Genomic DNA, 6,415 nt, shown 5'->3' with positions numbered 1-6,415 from the left:
ATATATCATTAAGTGTGTTAACAATGAACTACATATGTAAAAACAAGACTACTAACTCAAGAATTACGAAACGAGACTTATATGTAACGATTATCGTTGTAACGATATTTTAATGTATATATCATATTAAGAGATATTCATACATCATAATATCATGATAATATAATAATTTAACATCTCATTTGATATAATAAACATTGGGTTAACAACATTAATTGAGATCGTTAACTTAAAGGTTTCAAAACAACACTTACATGTGACGACTAACGAAGACTTAACGACTCCATTAGAATGCATATAAATGTTGTGTTTTGATATGTATTCTTACACTTTTGAAAGACTTCAAGACACATATCAAAGTACTTCTACTTAACAAAAATGCTTACAATTACATCTTCGTTCAATTTCATCAATAATTCTACTCGTATGCACCCGTATTCGTACTCGTACAATACACAGCTTTTAGATGTATGTACTACTGGTATATATACTCCAATGATCAGCTCTTAGCAACCCATATGAGTCACCTAACACATGTGGGAACCATCATTTGGAAACTAGCATGAAATATCTCATAAAATTACAAAAATATTAGTAATCATTCATGACTTATTTACATGAAAACAAAATTACATATCCTTTATATCTAATCCATATACCAATGACCAAAAATACCTACAAACACTTTCATTCTTCAATTTTCTTCATCTAATTGATCTCTCTCAAGTTCCATCTTCAAGTTCTAAGTGTTCTTCATAAATTCCATAAGTATAGTTTCATAAAAATCAAGAATACTTCCAAGTTTCCAAGTCTACTTCCAAGCTTTCTAATCCATTCCAAGTAATCATCTAAGATCAAGGAACCTTTGTTATTTACAGTAGGTTATCTTTCTAATTCAAGGTAATATTCATATTCAAACTTTGATTCAATTTCTACAACTATAACAATCTTATTTCGAGTGAAAAATCTTACTTGAACTGTTTTCGTCTCATGATTCTGCTTCAAGAACTTTCAAGCCATTCAAGGATCCTTTGAAGCTAGATCTATTTTTCTCATTTCCAGTAGTTTTATCTAGAAAAATTGAGGTAGTAATGATGTTCATAACATCATTCGATTCATACATATAAAGCTATCTCATTCGAAGGTTTAAACTTGTAATCACTAGAACATAGTTTAGTTAATTCTAAACTTGTTCGTAAACAAAAGTTAATCCTTCTAACTTGACTTTTAAAATAAACTAAACACATGTTCTATATCTATATGATATGCTAACTTAATGATTTAAAACCTGGAAACACGATGAACACCATAAAATTGGATATACGCAGTCGTAGTGAAACCGGGGGCTGTTTTGGTTTGGATAATTAAAAACTATGATAAACTTTGATTTAAAAGTTTTTCTTCTGGGAAAATGATTTTTCATATGAACATGAAACTATATCCAAAAATCTTGGTTAAACTCAAAAGTGAAAGTATGTTTTTCAAAATGGTCATCAAGATGTCGTTCTTTCGACGGAAATGACTACCTCTTTAGTAATTGACATGTAACTTAAATTTCCGACTATAAACCTATACTTTTTCTGTTTGGATTCTTAAATTAGAGTTCAATATGAAACCATACCAATTTGATTCACTCAAAACGGATTTAAAATGAAGAAGTTATGGGTAAAACAAGATTGAATATTTTTGATCTTTTTAGCTACGGGAAATGTTTAACAAATCTATACAAATCATATCCTAGCTAACTTATATTATATTATACATGTATTCTAATATATTATGTAATCTTGGGATACCATAGACACGTATGCAAATGTTTTGACATATCATATCGACCCATGTATATATATTATTTGGAACAACCATAGACACTCTATATGCAGTAATGTTGGAGTTAGCTATACAGGGTTGAGGTTGATTCCAAAAATATATATACTTTGAGTTGTGATCTAGCCTGAGACGTGTATACACTGGGTCGTGGATTGATTCAAGATAATATATATCGATTTATTTCTGTACATCTAACTGTGGACAACTAGTTGTAGGTTATTAACGAGGACATGTGACTTAATACACTCAAATCTTTAAAACATAATAAAAATGATTGTAATTATATTTTGATCATACTTTGATATATATGTACATATTTGTATAGGTTCGTGAATCGATCCGTGGCCAAGTCTTATTTCCGAGGAAGGAAATATCTGTGAAAGTGAGTTCATTTGCTCCCTTTTACTCTTTATATTTTTGGGACTGAGAATACATGCGCTGTTTTTACAACTACTTTATTAAATGCTTTTGAAATATATTTTGAACTGCGAATACATGAAATGCTTTTATAAATGTTTGACGAGATATACACGAGCAAAACATTCCTCGAAAGAATTATTATGCAGACAGAAGTTCTGCGGATTATTGTTGAATTATGTGGACATGATAATTGCCACTGTTGAATTATGTGGACATGATAATTGTCACCATTGAATTATGTGGTCATGATAATTGCCACCAATTGATATGAATGTTATGTATCGAGGGAATGATTTTTATACACAGGTTATGTGTATGTTATTTTTATGTACAAGATATGTGTACGGTTACTAAGATTTATGAAAGATGATTTCATACACGAGAAAGCTGTACTGTATTTAAAAGATATCGCATGTACATTACAGGTGGGTATAGGATTTGGGCCCATTTGTACCATGCAGCATCTAAATCTTGTGGTCTATTGTTACGATTTGATATATATAGGTTAAACCTATAACTCACCAATATTTTTGTTGACGTTTAAAGCATGTTTATTCTCAGGTGAATACTAAGAGCTTCCACTGTTGCATACTAAAATAAGGACAAGATTTGGAGTCCATGTTTGTATTATATTGTGTAAAAACTGCATTCAAGAAACATATGTCGATGTAATATATTTCTATTGTAACCATTATGTAATGGTCGTGTGTAAACAGTATATTTTAGATTATCATTATTTGATAATCTACGTAATGTTTTTAAAACCTTTATTGATAAAATAATGGTTATGGTTGTTTTAAAAATGAATGCAGTCTTTGAAAAACGTCTCATATAGAGGTCAAAACCTCGCAACGAAATCAACTAATATGGAACGTTTATAATCAATATGAACGGGACATTTCATAGTGGATATGTAGCTATATATCATGTAGGCATATATATATATATATATATATATATATATATATATATATATATATATATATATATATATATATATATATATATATATATATACATAGTTAGATAGTAATGTTTGCCACGCAAAAAGATACAATATAATATATATAAATGTGATACATGAATGTATATGTATCATTGAGAGAGATAGATATCATTTAGTTAACAGCTGGGTGCTTGATAATTGAAGCATACAGCTAACAAACTTTGTGCAAATTGATTCAAGATGCAATAATGATTAATATAATATAATATAATAATAATAATAATTTATATTTTCATAAACTAAAACGTGCAGAGATTAAGCCGCCATCAATTATTCTACCGACAGTTTATTTTTCAGAGAGGATATCATGCTCCGTTGTTAATCAGTGGCGGGTAAAAAGTCCACCGAACAATCCCAAATTTTTATAGTAACTATATTTATTTATTTTAGTCATTATGGTTTAAAATTCGATCATTAACTATTTAAAATTATTAAACAAAAATTAACTCACTGTCCATGCCCGATCCCAGATAAAATATAAGAAAAATTTAAAACTTAACAAATAGTTCCTAAATACATATTGAATAAGTCTATAAATTATATAACTCATTTTTGGATCACCGTTTATTTTAAAATCACATAAGTTCGTTTTTAACTTGATTAATATCGGTCGAATGATAAATGAGCGTTATTGTCGATTACAAAATAGATTCGAAATCACAAAATATATATTTAATATACTTTATTTATATAAATAGATATGTTTTTAAATAATTATCATAATATCATATTTTTATTTTGTTTTACATAATTAATTTTAATAACAACAATATATAATATTTAAAATTATATTTATAATTATTAATTATATATATATATACACACACGTATCTATTTACAATTAGTTGTTCGTGAATCGTCGAGACTGGTCAAAAGTTAAATGAATATATGAAACAGTTCAAATTTTTGAGACTCAACCTAACAGACTTTGCTTATCTTGTCGAACTCATATAAAGATTAAGTTTAAATTTGGTCGAAAATTTTCGGGTCGTCACAATTTCGTGCTCCGCTTTGTGTGCTAAAATTGCTTGAGCGAGTGAGACGTTCTTTCTTTTGGGGCGGGGATTTATCGGGTTCAAAAATTTCTTGGGTAAATTGGGACACTACTATTTTACCATATCGGGAGGGGGTCTAAACATCGAGTCTCTAAAGTGCAAAAACCTTGCGCTATTGGCCAAATGGTGGTGGAGGTTCAAAGCCAATACCACTAGTCTTTGGTCCAACATCATTCGAAGTATCTATGGAATTGACGGTGGCTTTCGGGCGGATGGTGAGCCTGCTCATCGTCCAACCGCGGGCGTGTGGAATAACATTATTAATGCAGGAAATCAAATTGAAGATCTTCAAATCGATTTTAAGACATCTTTCAAGAAGTCCTTAGGTGATGGATCATCAACAAAGTTTTAGAACGAAGCATGGTGCGGGTCAGAGTGTTTTAAAAATATGTTTTGAAGGTTGTATCGGCTAGAATTGAACAAGAATGTTGCTGTTTGTGATCGGGTTTCAGTATCGGAGAGTAATGAGGTGCGACTAAATTGGGAATGGTCACAATGCCCTTCAGGCAGAACTCAAGGCGAGCTGGACGAACTTACTAGGCTGCTTCAGTCTATCTCTTTCGATTTCAACAAATGTCAAACTTTGAGTTGGGAGCTAGCAAGCAATGGTGTCTTTTCGGTAAAAAAAACTATCTAACATCATCTTTTCGCATATGTATCCTAGGCTGTCTGCCTCGTCTGCTGAAACCGAAAGGAACAGTCTTGTTCCAAAAAAACTCGAGGTCTTTGTTTGGAGGATTTTGAAAAAAAGAATCCCGGTGCGTGTCGAACTTGACAACCGGGGTATCGATCTACATAGCACTCGTTGTCCTGTGTGTGATGAGGATGTCGAATTGGTTGATTATTTTCTAATATCGTGTAAAGTCTCTAAGGATGTGTGGTCAAGGCTCTATAATTGATGGGGTGTCGGTTTTAATCCAAGCCTAAACGCAAATCAGCTACTACGACATGTTTCATCGCCAAATGTCACAAAGCTTGGCTCCAAGATTTGGCAAGGGGTTCGTTGGGTATGTGTGTATTATCTTTGGAAGAATAGGAACTCTACGGTTTTCAAGAATAAAAGCTCGTGTTCCCCGGTGATGATAAACGAAATCCAAGTAAAGGCGTTTGATTGGATCTCAAGGAAGCTCAAAGGAAACCGTATCGATTGGCAAAATTGGTTAACAAACCCATCAGTGTATTTAAGCTTATAACTCTGTAATATTCGTGTTCGTGTTTTTTTATTCGTGTTCGTGTTCTTGTTTTGGGTTGCTATCTCGGCTCCCATGTAAAATTTTGTGTAATTGGGCTATCCACTGTAGCCCACGGATCATGTACATGTATGTTTCGGTTTCGTGTTAATGAAAGTTCTATCTTGCATTTCAAAAAAAAAAAAAATTGTAAACGGTGGCTGACGGTGGTGGCTAACGATGGTGGAGCTGGTGCCTGACAACATACATGGGTTGCTATTATTATTTTTTTGCCAAAAGTATCACCAACAGATCTTGTTCTCTTTTTTGATTTTCTATTTTATATGGATGAACGTGGTGGCCGATAGAGGTGAATGACAGTGCTCGTCGGTGTCACCACCAAGTAACCGTTGTCTGGTGGTTGTTCACTATAGTAACCGGTGGTTGGTCTGAGCGGTGTTTAGCTTGGTTGAAATGACCAAATGATCACTGCTCGTTGGGAAAAAATGGTGAAATAACGAAAATACCCCTAGTTACTATTGATGAATAGTAAAACAGTGTTTTGTCTATTAATATATATAGAAATATAATATATAATTATAATATCATAATATATATAATATAATATATAGTGTAGTATATTATAATATAATATATAATATATTGTAGTATAATACCCCATATAATATAATATAGCGTATTATACTATAATAATATTTAATATAGTGAAGTATAATATAATACAATTCTATCAAATTCAATATAGTATAATACAATATAATATAATATAATACAACACAATATAATATAATATAATATAATATAATATAATGTAATGTAATATAATGTAATGTAATGTAATGTAATACAATGCAATATAATACAACACAACACAATATAATACAATACAATACAATACAATACAATATAAAAAT

This window comes from Rutidosis leptorrhynchoides, chromosome 9, assembly GCF_046630445.1.
Source record: "Rutidosis leptorrhynchoides isolate AG116_Rl617_1_P2 chromosome 9, CSIRO_AGI_Rlap_v1, whole genome shotgun sequence".
Lineage (NCBI taxonomy): Eukaryota > Viridiplantae > Streptophyta > Magnoliopsida > Asterales > Asteraceae > Rutidosis > Rutidosis leptorrhynchoides.
The sequence above is the reverse complement of the archived record's forward strand: the minus strand, read 5'-3'. Positions refer to the sequence as shown.